The sequence below is a fragment of the Camelus ferus genome, chromosome 32 (genome assembly GCF_009834535.1).
Source record: "Camelus ferus isolate YT-003-E chromosome 32, BCGSAC_Cfer_1.0, whole genome shotgun sequence".
In the NCBI taxonomy this organism is placed as follows: Eukaryota; Metazoa; Chordata; class Mammalia; order Artiodactyla; family Camelidae; genus Camelus; species Camelus ferus.
In genome coordinates this window covers 21,907,072-21,928,380 of record NC_045727.1, presented here as the reverse complement: position 1 = coordinate 21,928,380, position 21,309 = coordinate 21,907,072, and the positions used below count along the sequence as shown (strand labels likewise).

Below are 21,309 nucleotides of genomic sequence, written 5' to 3'. Positions count from 1 at the left end.
GCTCTAAAAAAAATCAGTTTATTAATAAAAAAAAAAAAACTGTACTTAAAAAATAAAGTTTGGAGAACCAGGCTCAGGAAGCAGAGGGCCGCCCCAGGCCATCTTGAAGAAACTGCCAGAAAGCTACTACCCACCCCCCAGCCAGGAACTTGCCGCTGAAATAAACGTTCTCCAGCTACTGACTCTTCCCCTACTTCACTCAGCAAAGATTCCGAGTTCCAGAGCAGAGCACCCGACTGGACACAGCGACATGTCCAACGTCCGCCTGCCTCCATACCAGGGTCGCGGAAGAAAAAACTCTGGCAGGAAAAGCAACTAGAAAACTCCGGTTTCTCCAATGAGGGGGCGAGGTACCTGGGCAAACAACTGAATAAAACTACACACGACAAGGAAGAGATGAGATACAGGGGGAACCAAGGCCCTCTTAGGAGGAGAGCCTGGATGCAGGGGTGACGCGGCATCTTGTGTGAACCAGCCCCACCTGGAACCCTGCAGCCACAACCCTATCAGCCTCCTGGCTACCCTGGTGTCGCTGGGCATTTCAGGGAAGTTTCAACCGTCAAAGGGTCAAAGAGACTTTCCAGGCCAGGCCATCAGGTATGGCTGCATCCTGGGTGGGGGGTGGACAGTCTGATGCCTGCTGGGTGGGACTGAGGGAGTATATCTGGGAGGGGAGAGGAGTCAGGCCCTGCAGGGATGGAGAGCTGGTCCCTGGCTGGTCATCGTTGCAGGACTCCAGGTTAACGTCCCAGTTTGGAAGCGGGGTTCGCCTAGTTCTATCAGAGTGGCCTCTGCCCATCCAGGGGGGGAGTGAGGCCCCCACGGCTGCCCTCTGGTACTGGACTGGGATCTGGGTCCCCTTCCTCTGCTGGGTGGGGAGCATCTTGTTCCTTCAGCCCTGGGCTCCCTAACCAGCTCCCCTTCCTCCTCCCACCTTTCAGAGCTCCACTGTGGCTGCGTCTGGCTTTATTGCCTGGGTTGATGGCTGCACCTAGTGGGGAGGGTCTATGCCATCTTGGGTCAACCCGAAGTTGGATAATTCTGAAAAACTTCTCCATGCTTATATATATTTAGATTTTCTAGTTGGTAAACACTTGTCTTTTTGAGAAGCAAAAACAAAAGGGTAAAAACAAAGTAACATTTCTGAGCAATCTACAAGCAATTAATAAACATTTTGTGACTCATAAAAAAAATATTTCCTCCTCTATATTCAGCGTCAATCACTCACTGCCACTAGGACACCCACGATGTGTCACAAACACACATTTGTTAGAAACCCCAACTGGCCGATGACTGTTGGAGAGTTTGCTCGCTTTTCTCTGAAGGCTCCAGTGTGATCAACTCAGAAGGCTCAAGCAAAAGGCCCTGGGACCACTCACCCAATCGTCTCACAGGCCCTGGGACCATCCATCCAATCGTCTCATAGGCCCTGGACCATCCACCCAATCGTCTCTCAGGCCCTGGGACCATCCACCCAATCGTCTCACAGGCCCTGGGACCATCCACCCAATCGTCTCACAGGCCCTGGACCATCCACCCAATCGTCTCTCAGGCCCTGGACCATCCACCCAATCATCTCTCAGGCCCTGGGACCATCCACCCAATCGTCTCTCAGGCCCTGGGACCATCCACCCAATCGTCTCACAGGCCCTGGACCATCCACCCAATCGTCTCTCAGGCCCTGGACCATCCACCCAATCGTCTCTCAGGCCAGGACCTGAAAAGGACTGTGGGGAGTGGTGGACCTCCAGCCACAAAGCTCGCAGGGCAGAGCCCACTCTGTCTCAGGGCTGAGCCCAGCCCACTGGGACCCTGCCAGCATTGCGCTCAGCACCCAGGGATCCAGAAACGTCAGGGCCCCGGACTCCAACCCACCTCTCATCCAAAGGGCGCTCTGTGCCGGCTTCACCCAGGACTCCATGTCACTGTCTGGCTCTCGCAGAGTTGCCTCCTCGCGGGGTTGCTCTCCCTCCCAGGGTCTCCCTGGGCTACAGCCTGTGACACACGATAAATCGCAAGGCTGTTTTCCTGGCCTGTTCATCTTTCACTCTAATGGAAGACAGAGCAGCCTGGGTACTTTATTCATCGTCAGCGGTGCTTCTGGTCCTCGGCTGGAAGAGGCTGCCTGTCGGACACAAGGCTTCACTGCAGGTATAAATTGCAGACATTAACCGGTCTGGCAGCAAAGGCACCCCCTCCAGATAGGATTTACCGCGGTGGCGAGGGCTCGGGGAAGTTCAGAGGTTTACAGTCTTGATGTAGAAGGTCCTTCGTCTGCAGCTGCAGCAATCTCATCTCTTTCCCCTCAAAGGGCTCAGTTCCAGCCCTGGGACACACATGACAGAAAGCCTTCTATTCTCCAAGTGCTGTTAACTGTATACTTCATGAAGAGCTGACGCCTAGCAAGCAGGACACGGGTCACATGTTCACCCGCTGCCTAGGGAGGAGACACTCAAATGCCCTGATGGTGAAAGTTCTCTGTGTGCAGCGGACTCCGAGAGATGAGTCGGGGCGGAAGGAAGACTCCCTGAGTAAAGAGTCGGGAGGCACTGGCACTGAATGCTGTTCTGCACCTGAAGCAGGTCTGGTGTGTCCTCCGAGACGCCATCTGCCGGACAGGTCAGGCCCTGGGACCTGCAATCACCTAAAGGCTAACAGGCACCTTCCAGAGAGAGCCAGAGAGGGCAGGGGTTGGGACGTCACCCTGCATGGCCAGCACATCTCTGGGTCAGAGCATCTGCTTGGGATGAGCCGTGGGTCTCCCCAGAGTGGAGACCAGACTCACCTGTTGGCCTAGCCTGCAACCTCACCATCCCTAGGCTGAGAACTGGCCTCGAGGCCTGCGTGCGGCCCAAGGCATGCTTTGGTCAGCCAGCTTCCATCTCCACTTGAATGACTTTTTAAAAAATTATTTTGGCTTGTTTATCAGGGACCACCTTTTTTCATGTTCTTTTACATCTGCTTGGTTTGGGCAAACCGCAGGGTCAAGGAGGACTGGTCATGATGTGTGAGCTCCTCCGCTCAGTACAAATTCTTGATCCAAACAGTAAGACCAGCTCTCAGAGATTAAAGTGGCCCTGGGTCCGGGTCCCCAAGGCCAGCCCCAGAGGAAGAGATTTGCCAGTGGGATCACAAGACTCAGCACAGAGTCGTGCTCTGGGCTATAATTTATTACAGCAAAGGGACATAAAGCAGAACCAGCAAAGAGAAAGGGCACGGGGGAACCAGGAGCAAGTGCCCAGAGTCCTCTCCCAGGGAGTCACACAAGACAAACTGAACTCCCGCAGCATTAATCCGTGCCAGACGGTAGAGACCCAGCACCTGGAGTTCACTGGGACCTGGTCACGTAGGCGCCTCTGCCTTGGATGGACCAGAATCCCAGACTCCCAGAGGGAAGCAGGTGTCAGCATCAATGACAACACTGGTGCAAACACTCTGGACACAGCGAGCCCCCTTGTCAGTTGCAGAACGGCGGGAACCCTCTGGAAATCCAAGGCGTCTGACGCCAGCCAAGGGCCAGCCTCCAGCCGGCGGCGAGAACACTCTTTCTGCCCACACAGGCTCCCAGACCAGAGTGTGTTTCAGTCTCCATCTTACCTGCAAGCCAAGCCCACGTGCCAGGTGGGGCGAGGGGACACAGAGGCACGCCCGACCTCTGGACAACATGAGCAGCTCCGTCTGCCCAGAACCAGCTCCGACCAGCCAGGAACCCTGTCCACATCCCTCTTCCATGCAGTTGGGGATAAAAAAGCACGTCCTTATTTTAAGCTCTGTCGCCTTGTTTTCTACAACAGCTAGACATCAAGGGCCCTGGGGAGGACACGCGCGCTCCGGCCCGCTGCAGGGCCCCCCCCCCCCCCCAGAGCGCACAGCCGGCCCTCTGCACTTGTGACTGTGCTCCTCCAGGGCCAGAGACTTCTCACCTCCAGCCCCACTTCAGCCACACAGGTGACCTGCGTGCACAGAGGTATCCCGCCCCACCTCCCGTAGTCATTCATTCTACCCCAACATCTAACTGCGGTTTAGAAGCAGCAGGAGGAACAGCAACAACCCCTGTGTACATTATGGAAAACAGTGTTTTGTTTTGCTCTGTTTTCAGTGGAAGTAGTGGGGATGGAACCCAGGACTGCGTACCTGCTAAGGACGCACTCCACCGCTGAGCTCCTTCCTTCCGCCCCATCTCCCGGCCGAAAAAATGGTGTTTGAAAAATAATTTTAAGGCACCATTTTGACAGGACAATTAAGACTTGAGAGGAAGCAGTGTGAGTGCGAGATCAGGAGAAATCTGAGGGATTTTGTCAAAGAGAGGCTGTCCTTTCTAAAGACGAGCTTCCCCAGTGACCACAGGGCCAGCAGCAGCCTGGGCTCGCCCTGGGCCCTCCCTGCCATCAGACGGCCTCAGGCACGAGGCCGGGCTTCACCCTGGGGCTCCACCACCTCCCTGCTCCCCTCCCACAGGCTAACTCACCATTTAGCCCCTGACTTTCATTTTTATTTTTTTGCTGCAAAAACAAGTGTATTGTTTCATTGTATTAATTTTTTTTTATTTTCCCCCTGATTATTAAAAGAGCCTCTAACTGACCTCTGGTGCACCTGCTCAGATGCTGTGAGCAAGCTGACAAAAGCTCCCTTGCCTTCTGTCCTACACACTTCCCAGCTCCCACTGCTGGCAAAGACGACTGTGTGACATTTCAGATCAACAAGCACAGGTGGACATCTGCAGGAAAGCTGTGTCTGCCAGGGTCCAGGACGAGAGAGGCGCCCTGCTCCAGCAGTAACTGAGAGACTTTACGGGGAGACAGAGGCAGCCCCAGAGACTGGAGACAGCCTTCCACTGTTACCACCCAGACTAGAGGCAGGGGGCAGCCGTAAATATCCCAGCCTCTCCAACGTCCAGTGACCAAACCAGAGGTCAGGAGGGCCTGAGGACGGGGCTCCCAGGGCAAAGGGCAGAAGAGGAAGGAGCAGAGGGTTCTGGACGCAGCCTGAGAACACCGGGCTTGGAGTCATCCCGCCAGACAGAGAGGCAGGGTCCGCAGAGACAGCCCTTCCCCTGCCCTTTGCTTCCCCCAACAGATGCGATGCCTGAAGGTGCAGCAGCCGTGACTGCGAACACAGCAGGGCACCGGGAGGCAGCGTGCTGGAGCCCTGGGCACCCCGGGGTGGCCCCTCAGGACTTGCCTCATCTCCGTACGACAGTGTTGAAAGGCTCTGCTGTACCCTGGAGCTGGACCTAACCTAATCACTGCACCCATCTGGTCCGTCCGCACTTGACGGAATGCTTTGTACTTGGCAACACAGCTCCATGTAGAGCCTCTGATTTGAACTGAGAAAAACGAATGGGTGTGCCTCTCCTCAAATAAAGGGGTGTGGAGGAGGGGGGTGGGTAACAGCTCAGTGCCAGAGCACGTGCTTAGCGTGCACGACGTCTGGGTTCAATCCCCAGTACCTCCATCAAAATGAGGGGAGGGGAGGAAAGGAAGAGGTAAGGAGTCACCCCCCAGGAGCAGAGTGAGGGCGCAGCAGCACAGGAGCGCCCTGACTCCTCTCACAGACGTCCCCCCACCCTCCCACCCCTGCTGCCCGAGCCCCACCCAACGTCCACGTGGCTCCTTCCTGCGGCTCAGACAACCAAGACAGCCTTTCCTCCAACTCAGCATCACTGCTTTCTGAAGGTCAAAGACTGTTAAGATGTCCCAGAAGAGACCAACCCCTGCAGTCAGGGAGCTATAAAGTGAATGAACAACATAAACAAATGGATGAAATACGCAACACTCAACAACAGGATGCTTCCCACACATCAGATTCGCTCCAAAAAAGTTAAAGTGAAGACACCCAGTGCTGGCAAGCACGCGAGGAACAGGAAACTCCGTACGCAGCGGACGGGAAGGGCATTCCTAGAGTCTTTTTTGGAAAACCACCTGCCGGAAGCATAATTTAAAGGAATATAAACACATTTTGACCCATAAATTCCTAGAAATGGATTTCTTAAAATAAAAGCCATAATAATATATCCATGGAATCCTTACCATAGCACTGTACAGGTAAAAAAATGGAATGTCTTTTAATGTAACAGTTGAGTAAAATTGTGGTATATATATACAGTGTTATGTTTCAATGATGTCTCCATAAAGCTAGCGAAAATATTTTTTAGTTGTGGTATATCCATAGCATGGATTCCATAAAGTAAATTCAAAATAATTGGAAGTGTATATATTGGCATGAAATATGTTCATGACACACTTCTGAGCAGAAAAGAATGTACCCTGTGTGTGTGTCTGTTTCTATGACTGGTGTGACTGCAGTGGTGCCCAGCGCTCCAGCACGCAGCCTCCCGGTGCCCTGCTGTGTTCACAGTCATGGCTGCTGCACCTTCAGACATCGCGTCCACGGGAGGAAGCCAAAGTGCATTCGCACCAGTCACAGAAACAGATACGCACACAGGGTATGTATGCCCATTTTTTATAAGCCGACAAAACCCAAAAAAGCCTAAATGTGGGCATACAGGTGTTCTCACCTGATTATACAGTGGGGGGCAAGGTGTGGAGGAAACCACGCTGGTTACCTGGGCGTGGGGAATGTGATGTAAGAAATCTTTAGGGGAGAGCTAAGGGGGGGGAACCAATACATATAAGCAGCACCGTTTTTCACGGACAGGGACAGGCCTCCCTGCAGTGATGGGCAAAGATTTCAGACCTCCACCACCACGACCGTAGGTGCCATCAGTCCGTCCAGGCAAGCTGCGTGCAGAGGCATCCATGTGAAAATCCCTGCCTCACAGATGCCCCGTCCTTCTGCTCCAGACAAAGGCGTTTGCTTCCTCACCTTTGACAGGCTTCAATCTTTCTGCCTGGAGGAGGCACACAGTCCACAAACATTTTGAATTTTTAAAGGAACCTACAGGCGGCTGCTCTGCATCCAAGAGCAAACGACGTCTACTGTTACAGACTACAATACTCTACACATGGCTCGCAGGACAGGTGGGGAGCTGTCTAAGGTATCCTGTCGCAGACCTAGACATCTGGTCCTCTTGACCCCTCCCCCCCACACACACACACAAAACACAGTCTCTCTGTCTCTGGCCTCCCCCACCTCCTTCCTCCATTCCCGCTCCCTCTCTCCCTCCTCCTCCTCTTCCTCTCTTCCTTTCTCTCCCTGTCTCCCATTTGTCTCCCTCCCCTCACTGCCTCCTCCAATCTCATCACCTTTAGGAGGGCTCACAACTCGGGCTGGTGCAGAATCACCTGATTAATAACCACAACACCATTTACCAAGTGCCCACTCTTGTTCTCAAAGCTGACTGCAAAATGAGTACTACTGTTAAACCCATCTAACATCCAAGGAAACTGAGGCACAGAAAAATCCACTCAACCAATTAACAAATGTCTCCTAAGCTCCTACTATGTTCTAGGCACTATTCCAGGTAGCAGTGAACCAGACAGAGGTGAAGGGACTCCCCACTCCAGTTCTCACAGGACAGAGCCTGTGGCTGGCAGGAAGCCATGCATGTCCTGAGACCTGGCAGCGTGGAGCCCTGGGGCCCTTTCCCAAGAACAGGGAAGCTCTCCTCTTAAATCTCTATGAAGCAGCAAGCAAGGAGCTTGATGGGGCAGGACACAGCACCAGAAGAAAGAGGAGTAAGAAACGCTGGTCGCCGGATCCGCTCAGATCCACTCGGCGTCACAGAGCCCACTTCATCCCACTGCCGGGACGCTTCACCCCGTCTGCTATCTTTCTAGAACCTCCAACCCTGTGCCTCACAGTCACCGGGTCCGAGCCCCTCCTGTGCACCAGTCGTGGCGCTGAGACCTTACCAGCTTTCACTGCATTTAACCCCACAAACAGCACCTCTGAGACAAGTCCTGGTTAAACACACGGCAGCAGGACAGTTTCAGGAAATTCCAGCATCAGCCCATATCCAGTAGGCGGTAGGTGACGGCACCAGGACGTGGACCCAGTCCTGTCTGCACCCAAGTGGCACGTCCCTCTTGCCTAGACTATACTTCTCCTCCCCTAGCAAACACTGCCCTAGGGCATGGGCTGGGGCTTCCATAAAAACTGCTCACGCTGGCTGTAAGGACGTGCCATTTGTATCTGTAGGCAGAAATAACGAGTTGGTTTCATCTCATGTCACCCTTCTCTAATGCCTTTACTTAATGGCACTGAGAAGGGTCCCAAGGCTGTGACACGGTCGACAGGAAAGAGCACCACAGAGAATCAAGCGTGTGCCTCGTGGGCAGGAGGTCGGGGAGTGCTGTGTGTGTTGGTTAGGATGGCCCAGGTTTCAAAGAGTCATGGGAGGGGCTTCAGGTAGGGCTGGAACAAGGGGCCTGGCTGATACTGCTCAGTTTCTTTCCAGGGTCTGGGAAAACCTGACCCTTCCTCGGGTCTGGCTTTAATATCTGACTCTGATTCCACGCTAGGTGCTAACAGGTCTGGTGTTTTAAGCTTTGTTACCCACAGGCAGTGGAAAAGGAGAAATCTTTATGACAGCATGGTAACCACATTCTCAAAGGCCACTCTGACTGGACTGAGGCCACACACAGATCTGAAAGTGGCCAGAGAGACAGAATGAACCAAAGAGCTGGCCAAGGTCACATGCTCTCTCCCTTGAGTCGGGGATGCAGCAAGCTTCCTCTGAGCCTTGTGAATCGAAAAACAATAGGGAGTGAGGGAAAGGGGTGTGGAGGCGGACAGGCTGTCAACAAACCTCCACTGCGCCATGTGCATCACATCGCCCCCCCAGAGGCCCATCCGTCCACCCTGGGAGAACACGGGTGTGAGCCGAACACCTCCTTCCCCCTGCATGAAACGCAGACCTAGGGGGCTCCTTCCCCCTCTGTTGTGTGCTCCCTTACTGCACGTCTCTGCAGAGATAAAGGAAGGACCTCCTCATGTCCCTCCAGTAACCGATCTCCATACTGCTCATTAGACCAAGGCCCGGGCGATGGAATGGGGGCAACGCCCTACAACACACCCAGCTTCCCTACGGTTCTGTCACAAGGGTAATTACCAGGTGTGACACTGTAACCCCATTTTCTCTGAGAAGGACTTTTTCCACTGACCTGATTAAACTAGGAGTGAGTGTAATTAGGGGACAGAACCGAGTGCTCATCACAAAGGAGGCGTGGATGGCTATGCAGGCAGTGTATTAAGCCCCAGCACGGACACGGTTATGGACAAACACACTGCTAACTCGGGGCCAAGGGAACAGCACTAAGTCTCTTCTGCAAAGCTGCTGTGGGGCTCCGCGAGCTTCCGATGAGAGTCACGCCCCCTAAATATCTCAGCTCTAAAGAGAGAAAAAACCTGCACGTCTGCAAATCAGTTGATTCATGCAAATTTTTCTAGCCATTGGACACCATCTCCAAGTTGCCCAGACAACTAAGCTATTCCTGGCCTGCCGAAATGATTTAATTCGTGAACCTCCTGTTAACTCAGAACTCGGGGCCATCCACAGGTCTGGGGGGCAGAAGGCCCTTGGTGACGAACTCTAGGGCAGAGATACTCAACCTCACTGCTGAAAGGGTCAAAAGCCCCCTTCTCCTTCCTCCACTGAGCCTCCAGCTGGAACAACCTACCTCCCCTGAAAGAAAGGCACCAGGAGGGCTCACCCTCCACCCCACCGAGGACACTGGGACGTTGCCGCCTGTCTGAAACCACGAGGCATGTTATTCAGGGCGTTTACCCACTGATGTAACTGCCATGAGAGGACAGAAAGAACTCCACGTGGATTCTACTTAGAAGATTAGCCCTGGATCTCACTCACCTCGTCGCTGCTTTCCAGTCCGACAAGCCCCACGCAGGACGGCCCTGCGTGACACCCAAGGGGCTTTCAGGTACAGACCTGGCAGGCGTTTCCACAGTCACTGACCTACACATCGCAGGACCATCGGCAATTTAATGTCCTTCAATGAAAACGGCTCCATTTGATGCACATCCGTACTCTACACCTCTGTAATACGGTCACCTCCCCTCTGGTGTATGCGTGAACAGGCCTCAGGTCTGCGGGTCCAGACAGCCCCCCAGATCTCGCTGGATCTGAGTAGCAGTGTTGTTTTCCATGTATTTGACTATTTTTACCTTCTATCTCTAGCAGGATCTTCCACTTAATCTAGTGATACCAAGGTTGTTAAACAGACTTACACAGTCCATTAATTTAAACAAATATAATGATACTATATAAGTGATAGTAAAGCTATCAAGCAGATAGTGCGAAAGTCAGGAACATGGTGACTCTCATGGATAAATATTTATGAAACAAATGAACACATTTATCTCTCTTCCAAACCCATAGGTTTCCAACTCCCTGCTCTAATGCACCATAATGCTCATGTCTCCCCTTTGCCTGAGCTGGCTGGCGTGGCTAGCAACCTTTCACAAATCCACATTATCTTCTCACAGTATCAGACTCACTGAGGGGCCAGTTCATATCTTTCTCATTCCTAAATCTTTCATAGTACACAGGGCAGAAGCACTGGATAAAGTCTGATTAGTTGAATTGTTCCCTCTGCCTCTATGAATCCAACCTCTCTTCCAGGGCCTCTGGTCCTCCTCCTCTAGGAAGCCCTCCTTGATCACCCTGGCCCATAATGTCTTTATCTCAATGAACAATCTGTTTTGGTTGGCTCTGCATCCATTCCCCATTCTTCTAGTTCTAATAGTCTACTTTTTCTCTGGGAAATTACTGTTCTCCTTTTCAGTCCAGAGTGGGCACATGGCCCAGACCTGGACAAAATGCCATCCATCCTAAACCAAATAATTGTTATGGAACATATGTTGTCTCAGGTTGAGTGCCACGTTGGTCCCATCAGAGACAAACTTGGGTCTTCTGCTGGGTTATCAAACAGCAGCAGCTCCCTTTCTTCCTGCATAGTGAGCTAGGAAAAGAGAAGGTTAGCCTAGAGCTGCTGGTGGCCACCACGTGCGTGGAAAGAGCCTGCTGAGATGAAGCTGGTGGGGAAGAAAGGTGGGTCAAGAAATGGAAAGACACTATATCCTGATGACATTGCTTCAGCCACTGGATCCATCCAAGCCTGAAGTTCTTCTCTCCATAAATATCCTTTTTTGTTTAAGCCAGAATGAGTTGACTGTTCATTAACTTGAAGCCAAAAAAATCTGTGACTAATACACCATCATTTGAACCTCAAATATGCATCTTATCTGTACTATTTGAACAGAGAAAGATACTGCATCTCCGTGTCCTCACATGGCCTCTCACAGGCACCAAGTCATTGGATGTACAGCACACCATAATCCAGTATGACCTCATCTTAACTTACATCTTCACTGTGTCAGCAAGGGCTCTACTTCTGAACAGGGTTACATTTGCAGGTAACAGGGGTTAGGATCTGAACATATCTTGGGGGACTGAATTCAACCCATTACAGCTACCATCTTGTAACTCCTAGGAAAGCCAGTCTCAAGGCAAAGGAGGGAGAGAGAAACAAGCCGAATATATTTGTGATACAACAGATCGAGCCTCACCTGCAGTCTGCATGACATCTGGACCTGCCTCCCCTTCACATCCCCAAATATCCTTTCTTATTTAAGCCAACTTGAGTGGGTTTTTCTATTATTTTTAACAAAACACGCTGTAACCAGAATGAATATGGAGTCTCTCAAGTCACTGGTCTCATGAGGGTAGGATGCTCTCCCCAAAGCAGGACAGATTTCTGGACAAAGCAACCAGGGGCTCAAAATCCTCTGGCCCTCTCCTCCTAGTAAAGACAAAAAGATCGAGGACTCTTCATTCTCAGTTTTTTTCTCCCTCCTTCAACTTTCCTGGTGTAGGGTCTGTTCTGCACGTGGGGAAGGATTCCCGCTCTAGCATCCCAAGGGCTGTGTGGCCTCCGTTCTACCTGGTGCTACCTGCTCCAAGGGGCCTGGCTCCTTTTCATACTGCCTGGCCACGGCTGAACAGTCTTCCTGGCAGCTGACGGGACTGCAAAAAGAAATTCAGGCAAAATGCCTTCTTCAAAAGCGTTGAGAGAGAAATTTTTTTTATAGCTTTGTAATGTAAATAACCTTGAAGTCAAAATTCCAGCAACAGAAAGCAAATGTAAGACTGCACATGAAAAGGATGGAAAAGAGATCTTTTAGTCATATTCAAGCGTACAGTGATCTTGCTAATAATACAAGGCACACAGTCCATTTAGAAAGAGAGGGAAGGTGGGAGGGAGAAAGAAAGTCTGACTCTCTACCCCAGGTTTTCATCAGAGACGAGTCTTGGTCTAAAAGCCAGAAATTAACACCTTTCTTGCTGTTGAAGTTCCCATGTTTTGAAAAAAATTACCTTGTAAGAAGTTACCTTCAAAATATGGCACCAAATCAGCAAAATTGGGGAAAAAATATTTTTCCAGTATGTTAGTATTCATTCACTCATTTAATGATTCATTCATTCATCCCATCATCTATTCAACAAATACACGTGCTTACTACGTGTCAGAGGAACAGTCCAGGTGCTGAGAAAACTGAATAAATTAGGCAAATTCCCTGCCCTCTCTAGTTCAGCGGGTCGCACAGACCGCAGACAAGCAAATAAATGAACGTGGTTTCAGGGAGTGCAGACGCTGCTGAGTAAGACAACGGCTTCACAAAACCAGCCGCTGCAGCTCATCCTCACGCACTCTCATTTCCCATCTCGCCCAGGACTGAGACAACAACACCCTTTACCTACCCTGTCGTTGCTGACTTCTTACTTCCTTGGGAAACAGATCCTACAAATTCACAGAAACTAAAGCCCCCCTGTTTACAGGATGCATGTGGGTTATCCGCACTAATCAAGCAGGGAACTAAATCAAGGAGAGATTTTAGAAGCCACAGTTCTGCATAAACAGCCTGAGATATTTTAACATGAATATCCTCTACGTTCCACAGTGACTGACTCTCACGCTGGCTTAATCTGACAAAGCCATGTCGTCATGGGAACCAGGCACAGTCCACGGCCACAGGTTAAAAATTAAGCTCCACCTGTGGTAATGCTCCCTTATCCATCTCCTCTTGGAATCCAAAGCCCTTGCGTTTGCCCTGGGCAGCCGGCCACGCTCTGCTGATAGCACCTGCCAGGGGCAAAGGCTGTTGCCTGGTTACTAACTGGTGACAGGGACAAGCCTGGCTGGACTGCAGGCCAAAGACGCCTAAGGGCTGGCGTGGAGATGGGACAGCGTCAGTGAGGAGGTGGCCCTCGGCCCTTCGTACTCGGGTGCCACAGAGGGCCAGGTGGAAGGGAGCCTGCATCCCAGGAGGCATCTTCCTGGGAGGTGCCCCCCAACACTGTGACGCAGGCTCCCAGGTCCGCGTGCAACAGGGCCATGCGCACTCTTCTTCCGGCCAGAGCACCTGACTTCGCTCTGGACATGGTCTGGCGAGAAGGGCAAGCAAGGTGCCCACCCCCTCCCACCATGGGGCGAGGAAGACCCCGGCCAGCGGAGAGAACCAAACACAAAAGCAGCAGCTGCAGCGGACTGCTCCCAGTGGTCAGCCTGAGGGCCCACCCGTTAATACCCACTCCCTAGGCTCCCACGTCCTCTCCTTCCAGCTGATCCTTCTAGAACACGCCCCTTCTTGGGATAGCCAGGACTGGGTTCTGCTGCTTGTCCCCAAAGCCCGTGTCAGCTGGCTGGGGCTGCCGTGACCAAGCACCCCAAACTGGGTGACTCAACAGACCCCTATGTTTCACAGTTCTGCAGGCTGGAAGTCTGACCGCGCAGTGCCGGCAGGGCTGGCTCCTCCCGAGGCTGTGAGGGAGTCAGTCCCCACGCCTCCCCCAGGCCCTGATGGTCCACTGGCAACGTTCTTCGGCTTGTGGAAACTCCCCCCGGTCTCTGCCTCCCCCTGGACATGGCATCCCCCTGCGTGCATGTCTGTGTCTAAACTTCCTCTTTATAAGGACACCAGTCCTACTGGATCAGGGCCCACACTAGTGTCCTCTTTCTGACTTGACTGCATCTGTAAGGACCCCTTCTTCAAATAAGGTCACATTCTGAGCTGCTGGGGGTCAGACCTCCAACATTTTGTGGGGAATACAATTCAACCCATAACAGATCTCTAAGCGATCCAGAGTGGACCATACCATACAGCCATGGCAAGCATGCAGGAACCTACAAACCAGGACCCACCCCAGTTAGTGTCCCATGGAACAGTTATGTTAGCAACGAGCAGCATGCCTCGAGATCGGCCTGGATGCGGAGGCCTGCAAATGCCAAACACACCTCTGTAAGGAGGACGAGGTCGTCTCACAGTGAAGGATGAGTTCATTTTTTTCACCCCAATCTCCTGGGGAACGTGGTCAATTTTTTATAGGGAATAACCTTAGGTGAATTTGAAAACTCTTGATCCTGATCACAAGGCTTCAGGAAATGGGTCTTCCAAAAGAAGAGTTAAGGTGGTAGAATTTGGGTGGATGCTCTCCTTGAGTGAAAAGTACGGACCCAAGAAACCACAGTACAAAGTTCTGCTGCCTTTCTGAGACTAATGATAGAGGCGTCAAAATGATGGGAAAGTAGCATCAGGTCTATGAACTCTAAGGGTATGGTTAAGAGATTCTAATTAAAACTGAAGCCAACACAGAGGAAACTGACTCAGATTCCTGAAACACTGTTTGAGCTCCTGGATCAAACTGTTCCTGAAGCCAGTGTCTATGCTCTCTTCAATTACACCAGTCAATTAACTCTCCCTTTTGCTTAAGCTAGTTTGAGCTGTGTTCCTGTCATCTGCAAACTAAAGAGCTCGGACAAACACAAGAGCACAGGGCATGGCGGGCCCCAAAGACCTTGCTGAGAGTACAGCGGCCTCCCTTCTCTTTCTGCAGGACAAAAGGAGCATGAGAGCTGTGTTCCAGGGTCTGAGTTTGCCAAGAGACCAGAGTGATAAGGACACTCTCAAGATCCATATGCGGTAGCTTTCCTGGCAGTTTCTGAAGCCTCTGCCACACACATTTGCACACTCTTGTGCTTTTTACTACCCTTGCCAGCACACAGAGGGCCATTACAGCATGCCAGCATCACACGTGCTCCTTGGCACGCCCAGGACAGTGGTAACAATCACTGGACTGTAACTGGCACTAAGACTTCTGTATCAACAGAGCCCATTCCATTTTGACTCGTCTACTTTAAAAAAAAAAAAAAAAAGAAACAAAATAGAATTTAAAATACATAATTGCTTTAGTCATGACAAGTAATGACATTAAGAGCCATTTTAACTAGACATTTCCACACAAATGAGATTATGCTGAGACAGTCTGTCCTGAGGCCCCAACCAAAGTGAGACCCCAGAACCTGTGCAGGGGACTCTTGGTCCTGGGGCACAAGAACCTCTGAGGTTGTAGGAAACTGGGTTTCCCCAACCCTCACAAGTTTTGCCATGTCTCTGTACCACCGAATAACTTCCTCTGTTTCCTTCAACAAGCACATGTGTCTTACGGACATAAAAACACTGAAAAAGGAGACTTCGTCTCCTTGTGGTTTTGATTCACATTTCCTTGATGATTAGTGATGCTGAACATCTTTTCATGCGCCTGTTGGCCATCTGTGTGTCTTTTTGGGAAAACTGTCTACTCAGGTCCTCCGCTCCTTTGTTAGCAGGGTTGCTTGTTTGTCTGTTTGTGCGTGTTGTTGCTGTTGAGCTGCATGAGTTTTTTTTTTACCTATTCTGGATTTCAGCCTTTATCAGACGTATGATTTGCAAATACATTCTCCCATTCAGGAGGCTACCTTTTTGTCTTGTTGATGGTTTCCTCTACTGCACAGAGGCTTTTTAGTTTATTTTGCTCCTGTCACCCTTGCCTGTGTGAGTAAATCCAAAAAAAAAAAACACTAAGACTGGCATTAATGAGGATACTGCCTATGTTTTCTTCTAGGAATTTTATGGGTTCAGGTCTTATATTCAAGTCTTTAATTCATTGTAAGTTAATTTTTATGTATGGTATAAGATCGTGGTCTAGGTTCATTCTTTTGCATGTGGCCATCCACTGTCACACCTGTTAGAATGACTATTATCAAACAGACCTGAAATAACAAATGTTGGTGAGGGTGTGGAGAAAGGGGAATCCTTGTACACTGCTGGTGGGAATGTAACTTGGTGCAGCCACTGTGGAGAACAGTATGGAGATTCTTCAAACAATTAAGCATAGAATTACCATCTGATTTAGCTATTCCACTTCTGGGTGTTCATCTAAAGAACACCCAGAAGCACTAATCCAAAAAAGTACATGCACCCCCATGTTCATAGCAGTGTTATTTACAATAGTCAAGATATGGAAACAACCTAAGAGTCCACTGACAGATGAATGGATAAAGAAGATGTAAAATATATATATATATGATATTCTATATATATGATACATGTATATCTGTACCTTTTATCTTTATTAGGTTAATTATTTCATGGTCAACCAATACAGTTTCATATACATACATACACACACATACACGTATACATACACACACACACACATATACACACAAACACACAGAGTGGAATACTACTCAGCCACAAAGAAGAATGGAACCCTGCCATTTGTGACAACATGGATGGACCTTGAGTGTATTATGCTAATTGAAATAAGTCAGAGGGAGAAAGACAAATACCATATGATTTCACTCATATGTCGAATCTTTAAAAAAAAAACAAACAAATGAACAAACTAAGTAAAAGAAAACAAGCTCATAGATACAGAGATCAGACGAGTGGGTGGCGGAGGGGAGGGGTTGGGGGCAGGCGGAGGGTGTGGGGGGCCGAGTGTATGATGAAGGATGGTCACCAGACTCGTGGTGATTGCTCTGCGACGCACGCAGAGGTCGAATTATCATGCTGTACACCCAAAACTTACGTACTAAAAACAGACTGAAAACTGTATTGGTTGACCATGAAATAATTAACCTAATAAAGATGAAAGGTACAGATTTATTTCTCGACAGAAGAAAAGGGAAGAGAAACTTTTATTACTATCATGAGACCATTGGTTGATGCACTAGTTACAACTTTTTAGTGAAGAATTTTAATTTTTTCCAGGAACTGTCTGACTGTATTTGGGTTCTGCTGGCTGTGTCTGTCTGGCTACCCACAGAACACTTGAGGTATTGGGTTGGTCGACAGGTTTAGGCTGCACCTTCACCAGACTGACAAAGTTCTCCATAGGGGCAGAGAAGACAAAATTACTTTCTCTCAGACCCTGCTCACAGCTTGAATATCATCTCTGTTCCAAGAGCTCACGGCATTGAGTAAACAGGTCTGCCTGCCAACCCTAGGAGGCAGGAACAATACAAATTATCTAAGAGGGGGCATGAAAGAACAGATGGTATGGCCAAAGTGCCAATGGACCAGTGAGTCCATTTCCTTCCAGGGTCAATGATCCCCGGTCTTAACAAATATTGACTGAGTACCTATAACGTACAAAGTCAGGCCATTAGACTACACACACACACACACACAGAAGCAGATCCAGAAGGAGCAAACTGATGACAGTGGACAGCTTGGTGGAAGGGAGAAAGTCAAAGACACCCGAGTTTTCACGAATGGAACATATCCATTTACTGCCTAAGTAAGGAAAAATGAATTTTAAAGGTTGCAGAGCAGTGTACGTATGTCCTTGGATACACACACACATCAAGGTAAGCACACACATACACATGCACCTCATTTTTGTACACGCACAGGCATCTCTAATATCAAAGCACTGTGCCTGTGTGTGTGTTTGTGGATGCATGGGAAAAGATGTGAAAATTCTGTAATAACTGAGAACTTTCCCTAACTTGGGAAAGGAGACAGTCACCCAAGTCCAGGGAGCACAGAGTTCCACACAGGATCAGCCCAAAGATGAGCACACCGAGGCACACAGTCATCAAATTGACAGCAATTAAGGATGAGGAGAAAATATTAAAATCAGCAACAGAAAAGCAACAAATAAACTATGGGAGTTCCCTTGTATGTTATCAGCTGATTTTTCAGCAGAAACTCCTCAGGCCAGAAGGGAGTGGCACGGTATACTTAAAGTGATGGAAGGGGGGAACTTACAACCAAGAACACTCTACCCAGCAAGGCTCTCGTTCAGATTTGATGGAGAAATCAAAAGCTTCACAGATAAACAAAAGCTAAAAGAATTCAGCACCACCAAGCCAGCTTTACAACAAATGTTAAAGGAACTTCTCTAGGCATCAAACCACAAGAAAAGAGAACAAGGGGGGGGGGGAAGACCTACAAAAACAAACCCAAAACAGTTAACAAAATGGCAGTAAGAACATAACATATCAATAACAACCTTATGTAAACTGAGTAAACGCTCCAACCTAAAGACACAGACTGGCTGGATGGGGACGGGAACAAGAGCCGTATACACGCTGTCTACAAGAGACCCACTCCGGAGCTAGACACATGCAGGCTGCAAGTGAGGGGACGGGAAAAGGCACGCCCTGCAAAAGGAGACCGAAAGAAAGCTGGAGTAGCAACACTTACATCAGAGACTGAAAGGAGACTGAAAATTCTGAAAGGAAACACCTAACTCTTAATAGTGATTACTGACGGGGATCAGGGAAGGGGACGGTATCCAGAGGACTTTCCCTCTTCACTCGACGTGCCTGTAAGATGAGACTGCTACTGCCCTTGAAATCTGACAAAGGAAAACGATTTTAAAGATGTTTCCACACACTCATGACCTCCGTAAAATTGCTGTTGACGACATAAAGCTCTCCAGCTTGGGTTTATGAATAAACAGGTCGACGTTATATTTACACAGAGGGGCCCTGGCCCCCGTTTAAAGGAATGGGTACCATCATACTGTGAATAACGTGCACGACAGATTCACAGGCACTGCCCTCAGAGAGCTTAAACCGGAGCGATCATTAAGGTGTGCTTAAGGCAGCTGTAACTTCCACACTCAGAATGCTCTCAGAGAGCCTCCTGCTCGGAGACAAACATGCAGGCCCTCCGAGACTCGCTGGCTAGACCTCCTATTTTGATAAGTCATGAGGATCTATTTTCTAATTGCTTTCTCTTCATGGTGAAATAATTCAAACATTCCATCCCCTTCCAAAGTGAGAACAAGAGCTAAATTTAAATGCAATAACTTAATGATGCATCTGCAATTCCAAGCAGCCAACAATCTATCAAAAAAAAAAATTAGCCCATTCCAAATATAGGAAAGATTCACACACAAGCACACCCCTCCTCTCTGTAGCTTGCAACCCCACAATGACCAAACACAATTTTTAAAGCCATCAAGTAATGAGCTCTCGAAGTAACCTGCATGTTACCCCTAAGAGAACGGAGTAAGTTCTGGGTCCCCTAGGCCATGCATAACAAATGAACTCTAAAAACATCACACACAAATGATAACCTGCGTCACTCAACTGAGACGTGCCCTCTTTGAACGTGTCCATAACGACTCAGTGTGTCTGCTGAGGGCATACAGATAGACATCTCTCCCTCTAAATGATATCCACGGAAGAAATGGATGCTGTTAGGCAGATCATGATGGAAGATAAAGGGTTTGGGATATTATGCAGACATCTTCCCACCCCCAAGGACCCTGCCTTTATTAATTAAATAATGATTTGGGGGGGGGGCTTTATAGTGATGAAAAAAGGATGGTTACCAAGTGTTTATCCTGTATCTGAAACAGCTGAGTTTCACATACAGACTCTTTCCATCTCCTGCCAGGGAAATGAACACACAAAACAGAAATCACAGGATTGGGTGTGAACTTAAATCTACAGAACACACACTGCCTGGGTCGCCTCTTACCAGCGCCGTCACTGCTATCGTTCTCACCACCACCGCCTCCACCATCGCCTCTATCCCCACCAGCATCTATTTACTGAAATACAAGATTCTGACCCATTTGTTTCTGTCAGGAGAAACCCTCAATGCCAAGCCCAGGCAGGGGCACCGGAGTTTCAGCTGGTTCACCTTCCGCTTCCTGTTAAAATGCTTGACCAACAACTAGCACCCAGCCCCCAGCCAGCCACCTGACCCCTGGAATCTTTGGCAGAAAGGAGCAGCTATTATCCTTGCCCCCTCAGATCATCTCAGGGTCACACAGTGTCAGTTACCGCCCTGTGTTCAGACCCCGCCTCCACACAGGAACGCTAAACTGAACGTGCTGTAAAGGAAGAATCGAGCCAGCCTGGGTTTCTCTCCGGAACTCCGGAACCGACTTCCTCACCCCTGTGTTCAGGTGTAACTCAGACTCAAAACAGTGTCAGTGCAAAGCTGAATCCGAATCTTCCCCACAAGTCTGATTCTCTCTGTCTTCCTCATCGCAGGAAATGACACCCCCCCCCCCCCACCTATGCTGTCCGCACCAAAATTCTGAAAGTCGTGCTGGTGAGCCCTCTCGCCCCTCCTCCATTCCAAAACGTTGCAGCCGGCGGGTCTTACTGCCCAGCTCCATCCAGAACCACTCCCACAGCCCTCACTTCTAGCACCCGCACCCTGGTCCAGGCCGCCACGGCCGCTCAGGGGGCCACACGGTGGCCTCCCAGTTCTCCTTGCCGCCACGTCTGCCTCCATCTCCACTCAGAATTTGCAGTGATTTTTTTAGGAGGCAAATTTTGATCAAATGTCACTCTCCTATGTAAAACTGGTCACTACTAGCTGGCCATTGCTCTTAGACTTGAAATCTACATCCTAACAGAACCTATGAGGTCCTGAATGAGCTGCCCCTCTCCCCCATCTGTGTCCAGACAACCACATTTCATGCATCTTGCTTGCCTCAGGACCTTGGCACTGCCATTCCCCCACGACACTGCTATCTCCACGAGGGTACGGATAACATCTGCTTTGCTCGCCGTTCTGACCTCCCCAACTAACAACCTACAGTTGGCCTTGATAAACATGTTTTGAATAGACCCTTAAACAACAAGAGAATGGACACGGCCTCTGACTGACAGAGGGGGCAGAGCCTCAGAAGGAATAAAGGACAACTTACCACCAAGTTCCACTGCTGGGTTCCAGTGGAAAATTCCCAAGTGGGTCTTCCAAAGGGTGAGTCTGATCAGGTGTGTCCTCTGGACCAACAGGCCTCAGGTATGACGGGTCACGTCTAAACTGCAGGAAGAAGCGTGCAATGTTCTGTCACAAAAGGACGGCTTACATGTTGGCTTTTCTACTCCCTCCACCTTCCTCTGTGCCTAAGATGCAGGCAAGTCAGGAGATAGGCTACATTTTCCAGTTCATAGTGTAACAGGGGAGAACAAATCTGACAAATGTTTCTTTTACTTTGACCTTTGTATCTACTGCTTTTGCAACAAGTTAATCACTCTAAGAATGTTGCCCATAAGTTTAAATTACACACAATAATCCATCTGTGGG

The 21,309-nt window shown here is 49.7% G+C and overlaps 1 protein-coding gene across 2 annotated transcripts in view; it reads right to left on the bottom strand.

Annotated features, from left to right (window-relative positions):
• Window positions 1-21,018, bottom strand: part of RIMBP2 (RIMS binding protein 2) — a 169,896-nt gene extending 148,878 nt beyond the window's left edge. The window contains exon 1 of one of the 2 annotated variants that reach the window (XM_032471867.1): window positions 20,927-21,018. The gene's annotated coding sequence lies outside the window, so the exon portion shown is untranslated. The remainder of the gene's footprint in view (window positions 1-20,926) is intronic. The other variant, XM_032471868.1, reaches the window with a different exon arrangement.
• Window positions 21,019-21,309: the final 291 nt, after the last annotated feature.